Source organism: Prionailurus viverrinus, chromosome B1 (genome assembly GCF_022837055.1).
Source record: "Prionailurus viverrinus isolate Anna chromosome B1, UM_Priviv_1.0, whole genome shotgun sequence".
In the NCBI taxonomy this organism is placed as follows: domain Eukaryota; kingdom Metazoa; phylum Chordata; class Mammalia; order Carnivora; family Felidae; genus Prionailurus; species Prionailurus viverrinus.
In genome coordinates, this window is record NC_062564.1 from 151961906 (window position 1) to 151980921 (window position 19016).

A 19016-nucleotide genomic window follows, 5' to 3' on the forward strand; every position below is an offset into this window, starting at 1 on the left:
TTTACCTAATGTTTATGTAATGTCTTTAAGATATATCCATACTATACTATGCATGAGACTTTCATTTCTTTTTAAGATGAAATACTCCATTGTATGGAACTTTTTTTTATGTAAATAACCTCTATGTTTTTAACACTTATGATGGTGCAGTAGACTTTGGTAATGCTGTGTTGTTAATGGAGGTGATTGTGTTCTCAAAGATAGAAATTTACTTTTCACCAGGTGAGATATATCTATCCAGTCTAAACTGATTCCAAAGCATAAAATCAGAAGGTGATTTTTTTCCAAAGCAAAATGAAATCACTAATAGGTAATATATAGCAATAGGTATATTAGGTATATTAGCAATAGGTAAAATATAAGTGTTATTGTCAGGGTCAAAATATTTAGTTGGAAGTAGCAATTCAGTCTATTAACTAAACTATTTTGGAGATATTTGCTGTTTTTAAAAATAAGTTGAGTAAAATTTCCTGCCATTTTTATCATCAATCATCAGAACCTCTGGTATTTTGTTTTAATAGCAAATAACCAGATTTATAAGTGTATATGTCTCTGCTTAGTTAGCACCGTAGATGAAAGTCACTAAATAATGCCCAAATATATATTGTCTGCCTATTAAGTTTTCACATTAACTCAATGGATTCTTAACTAGTTTTCAGCCAAGTAAATAGTAGATTTCATATTCTTTTGAGTTATATTTTATTTCAAGTTTGCATGTTATATGAATACAGAGGCTAAGAAATGTCAATACCAAGTAAATTGCACTGACAGCTTTTGATCAAACAAAGCTTTTTGTAGGACCTGCATTTTCAAATCTTCCTATATTTAGTACATAATCATGTTCAAAAGAACTTTAATCATATTTTATAGACATTTCACTTACATACTTGAATCAATAGTGAAAATACTTTAGAGGACACTATTTAAATTCCACAGCAAGTACAAACCTAAAGGGTTAAAAATTGTATGAGCTCAGAATTGAAGTAATTAATTTAGTAATTGTCAGGGATGAATAAGTAGAGCATGAGAAAGAATATTCATTATGTGCATAAGGAAAGGCTCTGGATTCCCAATTAACATTAAAGCAGCATCAGCATAAAATGAGCATTAATATTCCACAAGATAATTGGCAACCTTTGTGATGTGATTTTTTGTTTGTTTGTTATTTTTCCCCCCACTTTAGCTATTCTCAGAAAGGTGTCATTATTCTTGGCTGACTGAGAAGGATCACAATTTATGCTATGGTCTACTCTCATTCTTATTGATAGTCATGGGCTTTTATTGTGGATTTAATACACACCATGCTGAAAACCTTTCATAGGTTATCTTGTTTAATCTTCAGCATAGTCCTATGAAATAAATAACATTTATATAATTATTTTGCAAATAGGATATTTTATGGCTTTTCTAAGGCCATTGGACAAGTGGCTGTGACTCTGTTTAATTTCTATGTAATAAACTCTTACATAACTCACTTTCTATTACATGTGACCATTTTCCAAGCACTTTTGTGTATATCGTCTCAATATCAACAAAGCAACTCTATGATACAGCTATTATCTGGATTTCAAATGAGGGAACCAAGGCTCAGAAAAATTAATTAAGCTGTTAACAATGGCAAGCTTAGGAAATAATTTACTTCCCATCTAACCCATCTAAGCCCACCCCTTTCTATTTAATGCCTCAAATATTAACCACTTTATTTAAAAATATACAAAGTAGAGCAAATTTTGTGTAGCCTAGTGGTTGGTTGTAGCTCCATGTGTTTTTCTAACTTTGAATTGGTTATACAAAGATAAAATCAAGGTTTGAAATAAAAAAAAGTCTGTAATTTAGAAAAATTAAGAAATATGACCACACAGCAGCAGTTCAGATGGGACTGAACAGGGCTGCCTGTTCAGAGGGGTTGTGAGGTGTCTGATTCACAGCACTTACCATTTCATTTGTTTTATATTGGGGCTGCTTCACCCATTAACTTGTCTGCCTCTGAATTTAGCCAAATCTTTTGTAGTTGAGTATTTGTATCAGAAGAAACTTTGTCTGTGCTAGGTTGTACACTATTTCCCCTATCCGGAATATGAATCTCTGTACCCGTCTACTTATGAAAGCTCTACTAATCTTTTAAGTCATAAGTCAATCCTTCTCCATGAAGATATCTTCTCAGATAATTTTAGCACATTGTTATGCCTATTCTCTCCAAATTGTATATTAAAGCAAAATTACACTGGATAACATTTAACAGGGAAGGAAGGCTTTATTCAAGGCTACCGCAGTAGAGGAGAGAGATTAGAACACCGTCTGAGCTCAACTCTGCTAAGCAAAATGCAGAGGTTGACCTACACAAAAGTACTAGAGGACAATAGGAGAGATATTGATCAATGGGAGATATAGATTCCATTGAGTTTTTTGGGGGGTTGCAAATTTGTTTTCTCTGTGATTAGGCTATCTGTTTCGTAATTGGGACTGCCCATTGAAGACCCCTGCCCTCCCATGGAGACTGAGAGATAGGACTCCTTCCTTCCTTCTTTTCTTTCTTTCTTTCTTTCTTTCTTTCTTTCTTTCTTTCTTTCTTTCTTTCTTATGTTTATTTATTTTTGAGAGAGAGACAGAGCATTAGAGGAGAAGGGCAGAGAAAGAGGGAAACACAGAATCCAAAGCAGGCTTCAGGCTCTGAGCTATCAGCACAGAGCCTGATGCAGGGCTCAAAATCACAACTGGGAGACCATGACCTGAGCTCAAGTCAGACCTTTAACTGACTGAGCCACCCAGACACTCAGGGCTCTATTTTCCTCTCTGATTACAGTTCAAATGGATGGCTTCCAGGTCCTTGAGGAAAACATTTCTAGGTTATAAATCAAGAAAGGGTTTTTTTAAAGAGGTTAATACCACAAAAGGGCAGAAAAAAAATTCTAATTGCAAATTTTCAAAGGTAAATAAATGCTCTAAGAAAACAGAAATCAGATGCCTAGAGGTGGCAAGAAGGCTGTTTAAAAATTAGTCAAATTGAGCGGCACCTGCATGGCTCAGTCAGTTGAGTGTTCGACCTCAGCTCAGGTCACCATCTCATGGTTCATGAGTTTGAGCCCCATGTCGGGCTCTGTGATGACAGCTCGGAGCCTGGAGCCTGCTTCAGATTCTGTGTCTCCCTCTCTCTCTGCCTCTCCCCTGCTCGTGCTCTGTCTCTCTCTCTCAAAAATAAATAAACATTAAAAAATTTTGAAAAAAAAATGAGTCAAGCTGAAGTGTATTAAGGTAGTCTTGGTCATCCCATAAAACTCCTTGTGGCTGATACTGCCACTTATTGGTCAATGTTTATTGCTCCCTATTTCCTTTAGTAATTAGAATTAAAAGTAGGATGCTGAGCACATGACAGAACTGATAAATGCAACATAGCCCAGCCTCTATTGCCAGTAAGTATGGCATTTGACTTCATTCTGAACAATGAGAAGTGAGTGGGTGTGAAATGTGCTACCTCTAGAAAACAGGCTTGGCCTCTTCTGCTTTGTCCATACCTGCTGAATGGAATGTGGATGGCTGAGGAGTTGGAACAGACATCATAGATTATGACATGGAAACTACATGTCGTAGATGACAGAGTAAAATGATAGAGTGTCCTGAGTGCTGTTAAGGATAATATTTTTATAGATAAAATCATGACTCTCAGAGATATAAGAATTAACATGTATTAAAGATTTTATTTAAATCATTAAGGACAAAATTGGTTAAGTGTTAATTCGAAGGCAAATCTAAAGAACAGAGCATTTATGGTCTACAATATTATAGTGAATTGAATAGAGAAGCCGGCAGGGGAGTAAAGGTTGTCTCTTGGCAGGGAATTCATTTGTATATGTATAGAGAAGAGTAGTTTTGCATTGACATCAACAGAGTTGTGATATAACTCCAACAGATTCAGAATCGGATGACTGTGAACAATGTGCTATAGACAATGCATAGTTTTCCACAGAGTACATTTCCCCCCTTTTTTTTCCTTAAAGTTCCTAACTTTGGGCAACAACCGCATCAATATTGGGATATTTATATTTAGACTGTCATGTAAGAGAATGGTAAACATATAATTTTAAGCACTTCTGGTTTTTGTTTTTTTTGTTGTTTTTTTTTTAATTTTTTTTTCAACATTTATTTATTTTTGGGACAGAGAGAGACAGAGCATGAACAGGGAAGGGGCAGAGAGAGAGGGAGACACAGAATGGGAAACAGGCTCCAGGCTCTGAGCCATCAGCCCAGTGCCTGACGCGGGGCTCAAACTCCCGGACCGCGAGATTGTGACCTGGCTGAAGTCGGATGCTTAACCGACTGCGCCACCCAGGCGCCCCTTGTTTTGTTTTTTAAATCCTTATCCTTTGATACAATGGTCAAACTTTAAGCTAAATACTATTCATGGGTTACTAAACATATACTGTCTTGAAATATCTCATTGGAGTCTTGTAACAAACACATGAGTGCAGGTGAAATGTCTTATATTTTCTTTACCTTCTCTCCAATTGTTCTGACTCATTAATAGAGATACTCTACAAATGTTTGTATACCAATTATTTAGAAACTAATTTGACATTTTCTAGGGAAAAAAACTGATGAAAGAGATTGAGATATTTAACTCCACCTTTGGTGAAAGAAACTTATAGAAGGGATCTAGGCCCTTAAATTATTTAAAAATGGAAGACATCAGCATAACTCCTCCACATCCAATGCTAATATTAATTGCACTGGGGCCTTGAGCCTTGGAAGATTTCTATAAAAGAAGGAGATTTTAGATATCTCTTTGTAGCAAAGCCATCTGGGAACAGAGTTGAAAGATGGTCTTAACAATAAACTGTCACTACATATTCTAAGTCTTAAATTACACAGTAAAATTACAGTGCTAATGTTTTGCAGAAACCACGTATATACAATATATGGCAGTTATGTATGATAATTGAATACAACATAAATATAGGTAATTAAACTGTATCCCAAAGTATTATTTTTTACCATTAAATTCAACCTACTACTTCACCAAAACTTTTACTTGAGGAACTATCAAGAAGTCAAATTAATTCATCTGTATTTTTCCTCATTTAATCCATATCACCTAATCCTATAATTAGAGTAAATGCACAAGTAGAAATTTGGTCCAGAAAATATTGTCCATCTTCCAGAGGTAACTTAGAAATTAACATGTAATAATGTTTACAATAGCACTAATAATAGATAACTTACTATATGTCAGGTACTTTGCAAAATATTTGTGTAATATGTAACCCTCACCATACCTACTCATGTATTTTTTTATTTAATCAAAAATAGTTCTTCATTTTCTGCATGCCCAGGCATTATTCCAGTCATCCCATAGAAATGAGCCATTCTGAGAGTTCCTGAGATGATAAAGCCAGGTTGGCTTCATGGGCATAGGACCTTTGCCCGTATTCAGAAGAACTTCTCTCTTGGCTTAATGCTTTACTTTTACTATCTTGAAATTTTTAATTTTACTTTTGAATTTGTGCTTTGTATGTGGAGGCTGCTGTGAGAATGGAGAAAAACATGAACAAAAGAGGTGCATATAATATATATGTTTCCCTCTGGCACTATTCATGCATAGCATTATGATGCCCCGTGACCACAGAATTCTGGTGGACCAGTGATGCATGAAATTTAGTGAGACTCAAAACTCTCACTTTTAGAAAACTTATGAGACCTGCTGACCACGTAAGCAGGGAATGATGACAGAAGGAAAGAAGAAGACTGTAACCTATAAATCCTTTCCCTTTCAGTCCTTCCTTGCTCATCAGTAAGGCCAAGGTAGAGAGTATTGGTAGAATGTGCATGTATGAAGAGGTCAAATAAAAAGCAATGATGTGGATGGAGCTAGAGAATATTATGCTAAGCAAAATAAGTCAGAGAAAAACACATACCATGTGATTTCAGTTCTATGTGGAATTTAAAAACCAAAACAGATGAACATAGAGCAAGGAAGAAACCATAAGAGACTCTTAACTATAGAGAACAAACTCGGGGTTGATGGAGGGAGGTGGGCAGGGTTGGACTAAATGGCTGAAGGATATTAAGGAGGGCACTTGTGATCAGCACTGGGTGCTGTATGTAAGTGATGAATCATTAAATTCTATACCTGAAACTAATATTACTCTTTATGTTAACTAACTGGAATTTTAAGTAAAAACTTGAAACGATAGATAGATAGATGATAGATGGGTTGATAGATAGATAGAATTGAATTATGGGACAGTGTTTCCATGCTTCTTGTGTGGACAATATGTGTGAATTTTATAGTTCTTTGATTTTTGCATAAGTTACATTCTCTCACATTTTAATTTAAACTGGCTTTGCATGATACAAAGATGAGTGGTACAATTCATTGATAATACTTTAAAATTAAAATATTTCTTTACTTAGAATTATATTAAGTAGCAAATAACCACATTGAGACAAGTTGAGAGACCTCACAGAAAAAAGAAGAAAGCTTTGTATTTAAAACTTGTTTTTGAGTGAGCCTCATATTTTCATTTTTCACTGGAGCCCATACATTTAGTAGCTTGCTCCACTCATTTGGAGGTTACATTCTCATGAGGAAACAACAGATAGTAAACAAACCATTAAAATTGTAGATCTGAAAGTGGACAGTCATTACTGAGGAACCCACATATAAAGGAGAGGGTTTGGCAAGGAGGAAGAATGAAGGCAGGTTGGAACATGAGAGGGCAGTGTGGTCCTTTGCCATTAGCCTATCTCTTGGAACACAAAATGGTGCAAGGATTTTTCAACTGTCACTGCTCTCAAGGAGAGCAAGGTTCAAGTTCAGTTCAGCTTTGTCATTCTGCACACAACTTTGGTCATAACTCTTCAAATTGTTGTTACTTCGATTGAGCTTGGTAAACTTCTGTGTTTAAAGTGTCTTTTTTGGGGTTCCCAGGGTGGCTCAGTTGGTTAAGACTCCAATTCTTCATTTCTGCTTGGGTCATGATCTCAGGGTCGTGAGATGGAGCCCCACGATGGGTTACATGGTGAGCACTGAGCCTGCTTAAGATTCTTTCTCTCCCTCTACCCCCCCTAATAAACAAACAAACAAACAATAAATAAAATAAAGTGTGTTCCTAAACAATAACCTCTTATTTAACATTGAAACAGAAAGTTACTCTATACCCAGAAAGGGACAAAAATAGAACAATTTGTGAATAATAGTGAAGCAAATATTTTCCATTTGAAAATGACATAATTCCATATTTCTTTGGAATCTTCAACAAAGGCTTTTATGCTTTTTCTACTCACTGTGTGGTCCCAAAAAAAGCTAGGGGCTTGCTAAAAATGCCGTCTTAGGTTTCATTCCAGATCTATTAAATTAGAATCTAATTTTTAATAAGCTTCTCAGGTGATTTATATGCTTAAAATGTGAAAATCACTGCTTCGAGGCTGTATATTTCTTTATTCCTAAAACACATAGAAAATAATTTCTATCATGGACAAAGCAATGATAATAAAGTCAGGATAAAGTACCTAATGCCTTATATATTGAAAGAAACCTCAAAGCAACAGTAGATTTATGGGGGTTATTAACATGTTATCCAGTACTGTTGCTGATATGTACTATAGTATTTTAATTAGCCATTTTTTGTGTGTGATACATAATGATGTGATGCATCTTACAATTTCAATTCATTGAAATACGTTATTGTACCCAATTTGTAGGTGAGGAGACTGATTCATAGAAAGGTATTTGATGAATGCAGTCTCTTCTACTGCAAATTATGTGGTCATAATTAAATAAGAGAAAGAAGATGCTATTCCCCAAATAATGTTTGACAGTCTTACAGAAGAAAAGTCAAAGATCTCTGTGTTGTCCACTTCTTAGATTTATTACTATATGAGAAATTTTTGTTTTGATCAAGAAAAGGTGTACAATAGACCTTTTTTATGGAAACAGTTATACCATTTGGAGAAAATATTCAGATTCAGAATACTGCACAAGACATAGACAGGAGATAAGATCCAAAAGAACTATAACAGGACACAAATGAGAAAATCATTTATTTGATGGCTGGACAGAAGCAAATTTTCACAACATCCAAATGATAACTACTCTGTACATTAAGTGAAATTTAGACATGGGCATATGCTAATACCAGATGAATTTGCAAATAGTGATCCTGTAAAAAGGCAAACATCTTGGGATAGCCTAACCTAGAAAGATAAACAGCACCATGGAATCTGTAACACAAGGTTTCCACCTGCTTCCATATCTACTTTAAAAAAAATGGAGAGGTCTCTAATTTGGGGCTTTGTGAAGTTTTAATTGAAGGTGTTGAATGTAAATGAGCATATACTTTAACTAGAGCTTCATACTGTTTGCTATGCCTAATTGTATAAAGTGAACCCCACAGGGTGCCAGGTGGCTCAGTTGGTTGGGTGTCTGACTGTTGTGTTTTTTTTTTCAATGTTTATTTATTTGAGAGAGAGAGAGACAGAGAGAGAGAGGACGGGCATGAGCAGGGGAGAGGCAGAGAGACAGGAAGACACAGAATCCAAAGCAGGCTCCAGGCTCTGAGCTGTCAGCACACAGCCCAGTGCAGGGTTCAAACTCGTTAGCATCTGACTCTGATGTCAGCTCAGGTCATGATCTCAGGGTTCATGGGATCAGGCCCCATGTTGAGCCCTGCCTTGAGCTCCACACTGACAGCATGGCGCCTGCTTGGCATTCTCTCTCTGCTCCTACTCCCCCCACCTCAAAGTAAACAAACTTAAAAAAAATGAACCTCAAAAGATATGCAGGAATCCTTACATAGTTTTTACTTCCTCATTACTCAAACACTGGCAATAAATCTTAACCAGTAAGACTAAGGGAATCTTTCTAACTTCATATTCCTCCTTTCTCAGGGCTTTGCAATGGAGTTCTTTCATGTTCTTTGTTAGTATGTTTCAACTGTACTAATGCTGGAAGAGTTGCCTATGTATCTACTTCTTGCAACAAAGTTCTTAAACTTGAGATTTTGGCTTTGCTTGTTTTCACTCTCCAAAAATCAATCTTTTAAGAATTGGCTTATAAAAGCCAAGTTCTATTGAAAAATTGCTTTCCTCAAATTTGTTCTACAAAATTGTGACTGCGTGATATATTTACCTGTGAAATGTTTTAATGGCATTCAACATTGTAAACAGGGAAGAATAAATTTTCCAAGGATAATGCTGTAATTTCAGATCCTTTTCATATTCAAAACCTATACACACTATAATGAAAACCCTTAAGTGTATTTTTGTAACCAAAATTATTATTTTTTTAATTTTAAATATTTTTATTTATTTATATTTTGGAGAGAGCATGAGCAGGGGAGAGCGGCAAAGGGATAGAGAAAGAGGGAGAGAAGGAGAAAGAGGGAGAGGGAGAGGGAGAGGGAGAGGGAGAGAGAGAGAGAGAGAGAGAGAGAGAGAGAGAGGGAATATTAAGCAGACTCCACCCTCAGCTTGGAGTTGGATGCAGGACTCGACTAGGGGCTCAGTCCCATGACCTTGGAATCATGACCTGAGACAAAATCAAGAGTTGGATGCTCAACCGACTGAGCCACCCAGACACCCCTCTATAACCAAAATTAAACTGGTTTAATTGAAAATCAAAATATAAATGCATTTTGTTTAAAATCCACATGTGCAAATGACACATTTAGATAGAGAGCACAGCTATTATGAGTTAGGGTAACAGCATTATGAGTTAATAAGATAATAATAGCTCATTTCTTCAGGGGGAAAACAGAATTTTTGTTTTTGCTGCTTTTTTTGAATTTGTAACATTATTTTGCAAAGGAGAGAGAAAAAAATGTTCCAAATGTAAAATAGAACTATAAACACTTATTTCTTCTCAATTGATTTCCTAAGCTTGTACCAGTAACCAGCTGCAGATTTGCTGCTTATCTGAGCCCAGTGATAATAAGAAGTAAATTTCCACACACAAGCATGTAGTTAGTTCACATAATTGGTAAATAACAGCTTTGAAAACATCACAACCTGGTTCCAAATTGAGTATTACTACACATAGAGAAGTTGAAAGCTCATCCAAAAAAATGCCAATCATATGTTAGTAATTAATACGTTAAAATATCTATATCTATCTAATCTATATCTATATCATCTTTCTATATTTATATCATCTATTTATCTATCTAATCAATGAATCGTTTACATTTTAGAGTTGGTTTTTGTCCTAAAATTGTTTTCTGTTAGAGGAGTATATAGTGGCTGCAAGGAGAATGTTTTAAGCTTGCAGATGACTAATTCTTCTTAGACATCAGTTTTTTTTTTAAATCACTTGCTAAATAAAGTAGTAATTAATCAGAAGTATGTTTCTTTCTAAAATGGGATTCGTTCTAAAATGTAGTTAGGGAAAAATATTCTTCTGAACTGAGCCACAGTAGTTTGAGGATTATCAAAAAAACACAGTTTAAAAAATTATTTTGAGAATTTGTTGGACAAAAATAGACATGTGAAGAGTGTCAGATTTGCACAGATACTTTACCTGCATTGTGTCATTTAGTCCATACAACATCCGCTCCCATTTTGTAACTAGAGAAACGGAAGCCCAGAAAAATAACTCTCTTCCTTAATCTAACCTACATGATAAATAATGTAATAGTTTTTGAAATACTTGCTACCAGGTACCAAACTTGATTTTTCTACATATAAAAGAAAGATAATCTAACATGAGAAAAACTGATTCCAGAGGTTAAATGAGGATTACATAAACCGTCATATATGTGCATCTATAGAATATGTTTAACCTTTCCCTTTTCATTTTAATGATTTACCATGTATCTTGTAAGAGATTATTACTTATCTAAACTGGTAAAACGATAGCTACTGTCATGGAAGAAGTGTATAAAACAAGTGAAAGCAGGAGAGGGAAAGGGAATCTGGGAAAGGAAAGGAGCGTTTTATAGGTTGGTTGCACATTTTGGCTTCTGTTACTCAGTGTAATGATGAAGTATCTCTGTTTTTTAGTTTTCTTTTATATTGGTCTTTCTTGATTCCTCTCCCTGTTGCTTGCTTGTCAAACAAGCTGTGGACCACCTGACCTGTAGACTGGCAAGGTCAGTGTCAGCTGGGAGCTTGCTTAGAAATGCAAACTCTTAAACCCCATCCCAGACTCACCTGAAGTCAAATCTACTTTTTTAAGAGATCCTTACTTTAAAAGAACCTTGATGTTTGTGAAAAGTTACTCTATAGAATATTGCTTTATAAAGTATAAATATACAAATCTCAGATCCTGGCTGAAATAGGAGATCACTTTGAAGGGGTCCGTGAACCAAGGTATGGACAAGGTGATAACTCAAATTGCTGCATAAGGACAGGTCAGTCCATAGTGTATGTTTAATGTCGTATCCAATTCGTGTGATCATTGGATAGTTTTAAAAACAAAGCTTCCATCATTTTCCAGATAGATATCCCTTTTCATGCTTGTTTTAACACACTGCCAGAGTCCCATTTACATCACTTCTGTAAAGATGCATTCCAATCACTAATGATTCCTGCTGAAGTTACGCTACCAAAATCAAAGACTTAAATCTCTCAAAACCAGAGTATATAATTTACCTTTCAAATCATTCATATGCCTTATGAATAATAGTGGTTTTAACACAATGTCACACTTTTAATTTAAATGCTTTCTGTCTCTCATATAAAAGAATTATGGACATTTTGGTTTAAGGGAGATCATTTATATAAAGTAAAACTATCTGAAATTAAAAAATAAATAAATATCCCTAACCATAAGCATGGATAGAAAATAGGTCCTATTTCATATTCCTGCAATGAATGCAAGCTTTAGCCAGAAAAATTCTAACCATTTGAACTGGTGTACATGATAATATTTACATAGATTTTCATTTATAAAGGAAAGATGCAAAGTTTGAAATATAGCTCCTAAACATATCTATTTCACTAATATTACGCTATGTCTTTATTCTAGTGGAAACTGGAATGGACTCTTCCAACTCAGAAAAGGAAAACAACAATTATCCTGACAAAGAGGCTGAGATGATTTCCTGTCTCACACTTAGGTCTTTCATCATTTTGAACTTATTTTTGTGTCTGGTGCATGAGAGTGGTTCAGTTTCATTCCTCTGCATGTTGCTCCAGTTTTCCCAACACTATGTGCTGAAGAGACTGGCTTTTTTCCACTGGATAATCTTCCCTGCGTTGTCAAAGATTAGTTGGCCATATGGTTATGGGTCCATTTCGGGGTGCTCTGTTCTGTTCCATTGATCTATGTGTCTGCGTTTGTGCCAGTTCCATACTGTCTTTGTGATTACAGTTTTGAAATATAGCTTGAAGCCTGAAATTGTGATGCCTCCTGCTTTGCTTTGCTTTTACAACATTACTTTGGCTATTCGGGGTCTTTTCTGATTCCACACAAATTTTAGAATTGTTTGTTCTAGTTCTGGGAAAAATGCTGGTGTTATTTTGATAGAGATTGCACTGAATGTGTAGATTGCTTTGGATAGTATCGACATTTTAACAATATTTGTTCTTCCTATCCAGGAGCATAGGGTGTTTTTCCATTTCTTTGTGTCTTCTTCAATTTCTTTCATAAGTGTTCTATATTTTTCAGAGTACAAATCTTTTACCTCTTTGGTTAGGTTTATTTCTTAGGTATCTTATGGTTTTTTTGGTGCAGTTGTAAATGGGATTGATTCCTCGATTTCTGTTTCTATTGCTTCTTCATTGGTGTATAAAAAGGCAACAGATTTCTGTACATTGGTTTTATATCCTGCAACTTTGCTGAATTCATGTGTAAGTTCTAGACACTTTTTTGGTGGCGTCTTTCAAGTTTGTTACAATGAATATCATTGTTGAACGATACTTAGATTCTTCCTTGTTGACTTGGGTGCCTTTTATTTCTTTTTGTTGTCTGATTGCTAAGGCTAGGACTTCCACTACTATTTAAATAATGGTGGTGAGAATGAGCATCCTCTCTTGCTCCTGACCGTAGAGGGAAATGCTCTCAGTTTTTCCCCACTAAGGATGATATTAGCTGTGAGTCTTTCATACATGGCCACCACGCTGTTGAAGTATGTTCTCTCTATCCCTCTTTTGTTGACCATTTGTATCAAGAATTAGTGCTATATTTTGTCACATGCTTTTTCTGCATCTGTTGAGAGGCTCGTATGGTTCTTATCCTTTCTTTCAACTAGAATGTGAGACAGGATAGCATCAAAATCCTAGAGGAGAACACAGGCAGCAACTTCTCTGACCTTGGACATAGCAACTTCTTACTAGTTATCAATGAGAAAATCTATAAAAATATAAGAAAATAGTTTCAGTATCATTTTTATCGAAAGTGTCATATTTAAAATGTATCTTCAAATTCTTCCTGACTTGTGGTATTGATTAAAAGACTATTTGCCTTCTGTAGAGCTGGGCTTCAAAAGGGTTACAGTGACTATAAATTTTACTATTTTTATCAGAATATTTTAGAGAGGGAAATGAAGTGCTAATAATAAACAGGACAAAATCCACAACCCAGAACTGTTTTTGGATGGCTGGTATAGAAGATCACCCTAAGTGTGCACAGACACTGTCCAGTGATTCATTCTAGAAAGTCTTAACTGACTGGTCACCTGGAGAGCTACTAACTCTTCTATGATCAGGAAAGAAGGAAATCAGAAGACAGTATTAAACTGTGTGGTTCAAGAACATAAACTACAATCTATAATTGTGAAGAAAAGTTTAGTAATTGAGGATCAGGAAACCTATTCTCTGTCTCAAATGTCTCTCAATACACACACAAGTGTGTTAAATTAACACAAAGCCTGACTACCATCCCTGCTGAAACTTCCTCCCAACACTACCTGAACCCTACAAAGTTACTGCTGAAAATTCCCAAACTCCACAACTTTAACTTACCAGCAGAAAATAGATCAAAGCAGCAGGAAGAAAGCTCTTATCTTTCTCAGGAATAGATTTGTTCTACATCCTAATTTGCACCTGGTACTTAGATCCAAAGACATCTGGAAAATGTAGTTTTTAACTTTTCAAGTACATCAACAATAGGAGGCTGCCTCAAAGGAAATTGATATAAACACTGGTCAAGCCCATCCACTGCCAACCTCAACGTTCAAATCTCTGCCTTTCTCCTCACTCTGTCATGGTCAACATGCAAAACTCCAGCTCTGGTTAAATCCAACTCGAATAGCACCTGTCCTGCTGAACAAGGATGAAACAAGCAGACAAACAAAAACTTGCCCTTCTTTTGCTTAAAAGTCATGACCATTAACCTCAAATAGAAATGTGATGCTGCCCCAGTTCTCCCATATTTTTTCGCTCTATGCACTTCTTAAATATTCTAGACAAACATTTCATACGTCGTTTCCTGTTTTCATTTCTCTCCCACTTCCTTCTCCCCTTTTACACTCGGTTTATTACCTTACTTTTTATTTTCCGGAGGGGCAAAAGAACCTAAAGAGAAGTTCTACAATATATACCACCACCTACTCACCAACATTCATATATGCCATACTCGTTGTCCCCTCCTATTACCATGGATGAACTTTTCATGCTTTCAAAGCTGACCCCTTCCCTTTTCTATTAATTGCATCTATTTTAACATACTTAGGCCTGGTGTGCCAACATTTGCACTATATCCTTCATAATTGCTTTTTAATTTTTCTATTGAATCGTTCCCATCAGCATATAAACGATGTCTAATTTCACATTACAGAAAAATCTTCACAGCACCATTTTCTTCTGTTACTTTTCACAGCAAAAATTATGCGAAGTTACTCTATACCTGTTGTCTTCAATTTTTTGAATTTGTCCCAATAACTTCATTGAAACTGCTTTTGTCAGTGCCTCTAATGATCTTATTTTTTAAGCTTATTTATTTATTTTGAGAGAGAGAGAGAGAGAGAGAGAACACAAGTGGAAAAGGGGCAGAGAGAGAAATGGAGAGAGAGAATCCTGAGCAGACTCTGTGCTATCAGTGCAGAGCCTGATGCAGGGCTCAGTTCCACAAATTGCAAGATCATGACCTGAGCTGAAATCAAGAGTCAGATGCTTAACTGACTGAGCCACCCAGGCACCCCCCTCGTTATCTCTTTACATTACTAAACACAATGGAAAACTCTCATTCCCTACTGTTTCTTAAGGAATCATTCATGCTAGACAAAGTTTATTACCTCTTCTTTTAATGCATTCTTAAGACACTTGGCTTCAAGGATGCAAGAATTTTACTTCTACAAGCTGTTCTTCCATTTCTTCTGCTTGTTACCTCTCATCTCCGCAATTTCTCAACATTGGAATAATATGGAACCCTCTCTTCTCTAACTACATTTACCTGCTTAATAATTTATTCCATTTCCTACATTGAAGTAACATATGTCACTGATGAATTCCTTTCTTATAATGTCAGCTCTGAAATTTTGATCAATATACCCAAGCAAAATTTGTTATGTCTCTTAGAAATCCAGGAATCATTTCAAATTTAAGAAGTCTAACATAGAACCTGTTAGAGAATTTCCTTCCTGAAACCTGCTTCTCTTGAAATCTTCTCCATCTCAGAAAAATAGGGCACCCTATTATTCCTAGGTGCTTAAATGAGAAATATTGTAGTCATCCTTAACTCTGTGCCTTTTTGTTTCTGCATTCAATTTTTAGCAAATTCTCTTTGTTTTGCCTTCAAAAGTATATACAGAGCTATTATACTCATTGCCGCCTCCGCAACCACCATTCCCAATTATAAGACTTCATCATCACTGACCAGTTCTATACTGTCTTTTCTCCCTTTGACATTCCGTTCAATCCTACAGTCTTTACTCCACACAAAAGCTAATTAAATCTTTCTTTAAAGATTAAATATGTTACTCCTTTCTCAATTTTCTTAGTCCCCCTGGTGCCCAGAATAGTGATTTGTAAAAATAGGTACTTAGGTTTTTATTGTTGTTGTTAAATGACTGAATGTAGATGCCATATGCATCTTCAAGTTGCATTATGGTCTAAACTAGCTACTATTTACTCCGATAATCACATTCATGTTCTAGGCTTGAAGAACAATGAGGAAAAAAGAATGGCATAAAGGCCTTTGCCCAATGAGTGTCCTTATTTAAAGGAACTTTCCCAAAAATTTCATAGAAAAGCATCCATTTTTATATCATTGGTCACTTCTATCAATAAACAGCTTAGATGTATCCTCTCCTTGACTCAGGGTGGGCTTGTGATTACAGCAGAATTTATACTATATAAGTTACAAATGTAGTGTTATGCCCAGAATTCGTGATCCCCAAAGACCACTAGGGAGCTGAGTCCGATGCAAAAGCAAAGAGCCTTTATTCGAGCTAGCTCGAGCTCAATCCCCTACCTGCACCGACGCAGCGGTGAGATACCAGGGAAAGAGAGCGAGTTTCAAAAGGACAAAGGTTTTATTGGGGCCTGGGGGCAGTTGGTGAGGTAATGGCTATGGCCCCAGCCGATTGGCTGGGGAAGGGTCCTGGGGAAGGGTCCGAGTCCTGTTAGGCAGGTGAGGGGGGGTTTACTCAAGGGGAGGAGGTGTGGTCAAGGTGAAGGACACGGAACAGGATGGAGTCGGCTGGCGTAGGCCCGCCCTTTCAGTAGGTCATAAAAAGCAACCCAATGTCTGTTTCTTTTGGCACATTTGCTCTTGTGACCCAGTTTTCATGCTGTGGGAAAGCCCAGGTTGCATTGAAAAGCTAAGTGTAGATGTTCTGACAATGGCCCTTGCCAATGTCTCAGTTGAAAGCCCGCATTAAACACTACATGTTTATTGGGGCGCCTGGGTGGCACAGTCGGTTAAGCGTCCGACTTCAGCCAGGTCACGATCTCGCGGTCCGTGAGTTCGAGCCCCGCGTTGGGCTCTGGGCTGATGGCTCAGAGCCTGGAGCCTGTTTCCGATTCTGTGTCTCCCTCTCTCTCTGCCCCTCCCCTGTTCATGCTCTGTCTCTCTCTGTCCCAAAAATAAATAAAAACGTTGAAGAAAAATTTTTTTTAAAAAAATAAACACTACATGTTTATTGATAGAACTACTCCAGACAATAACAGCTTCCAGCCATTGGATCTTCCTAGATGACAACCTGGATCACATAGAAGAGAGACAAGGGCACCTCACTGTGCCTTGTTCAAATAGGCTCTCAGAATACATGAGCCTAATAAAATTATTGTTTTATGCCATTGAGTTTTGCAATGGTTTGATATGAATCAATAGGCAATTGGAACATGTGTATTATATTAGTGTTTGGCTTTCAAATATAATTAAGATTTTACTATTAATTGCTCAACTAACATTCCATGATAGTTTACCTTCTGTAGTACTTTATAAAACACGGATACCCTTTTAGCTTTTTAGTAATGGGTGTATGAAGGGTAAAAGTAATAAGACCTTCTATATTACAACTGTAATTATTTTATCCACATTCTTTTTAAGTGGCCATAGATTTGTTTCTTGTGAATAATTTCTTGGCAGTGATCTGGTGCTCTGCTCAATCATAACCATTAGTATTGCAGCTCAGGAGTCTGGTGCCACCTGATTCTGTATATTTTGATGAAACTTGGATTTTTTTTTCCTCTAAAATCTTCTGAAGATTTTCGAATCTTTTCTTTATATCCTCCATGCAACAAAATCTTATCATATTCTCTCTCAGCATGGGACTTTTTAAAATTCATTAAACTGAGAATCCAGCAGACACTATTAATCTTGAAAACATACATATTATATGTATATATGTTATATAACATATATACATATATACATATATATAACATATATACGTATATAACATATATATACATATATATACAATAACATATATATACATATATACATATATATGTATATATATGTGTGTGTGTGTGTGTGTGTATATATATATATATATATATATATATATATATATATTGGTTCTGTGGAAGGATGTTGTACTTTATTGGTAATTTCTTTTCCACAATTTTATTTGCTTTCTCTTTCAGGAACTCCTATTGTTAAAATGTTGGGCTGGTTAGATTAATCTTTTGGTTTTCTTTACTTTTTTTTTCTCTTTTACATCCACTTTCTGAAATATGTTCTCAATTTTTATTTCCAAATGTTCTTTTTCCTCTGTGTTCTTGTACTCTTTCTCTTTGAAAAAAAAAGTATGTATTTTCTTTCGTTCTTTATGTGGTTCTTTCCTTTTATGATATGTTTCTTCTTTGAACAGGTCATAATTTTGGCAATGTCTTCACATGTAATGTATAATTAGAGTAAGAGCACCCACTACACTGTATAGATGGGCTTTCTAGGACAGATTTTTATTTTTCTAGAAGTTCGAATAGCCTTTGCTATATTTGTAATAAGGCAGGAAACTTACGCTTTCTTGGTAATTCTTCTAAATACTCCTCCCTCCTTAATTATGAAATCTTTTTCTAAAAATGTATTTTCTGAATTATTTCAAGCTTATGAGGAAAACATCACAGGTGCCAGTTTTTTTCCATGTATGGAAAGAAACGAAGACCAGGGAGCATAAATGGAAATGTCCTCTTTTCAGCTGTCTCTCAACTATTCATGTGGCTCTTACTTTATTTCCCTTTACAGTGTTGTGATCCTGCAGGTTCTAGATCAGAACTTTCTCTAAAACTCCTCTCTGAAAAATGTCTTCTGCTTTTTTAAACATCCCCTGCCTTCCCTTTTGTGTAGTCTTGTATTTTTTTTTCTTTTCAGATTATCCATCCAAACAATTTCATCGATTTCTCCCTTCCCCAACTTTTCAAAGTGTATTATCTACAGACATCCTCATTTCATTACATCCTTGACACTCATATCACATCAGTGAGGTTCTCAGAAGAAACGCTGGGCAATGCCTGTGCTCAATCCTCTCTTCTATACTAGGAGCTCCACTGTGTTGTTATATTTGTTTGTTTATTCTAATCTCAATAGGGAGTAGATTTCTATTCTAACAAAAGACTGAAAATTGATGACAAAAATTAAAGCACCTCTCCCAGTAGTTTCTTGATTGTTTAAATGGTTTGACACAGAAGGTGAT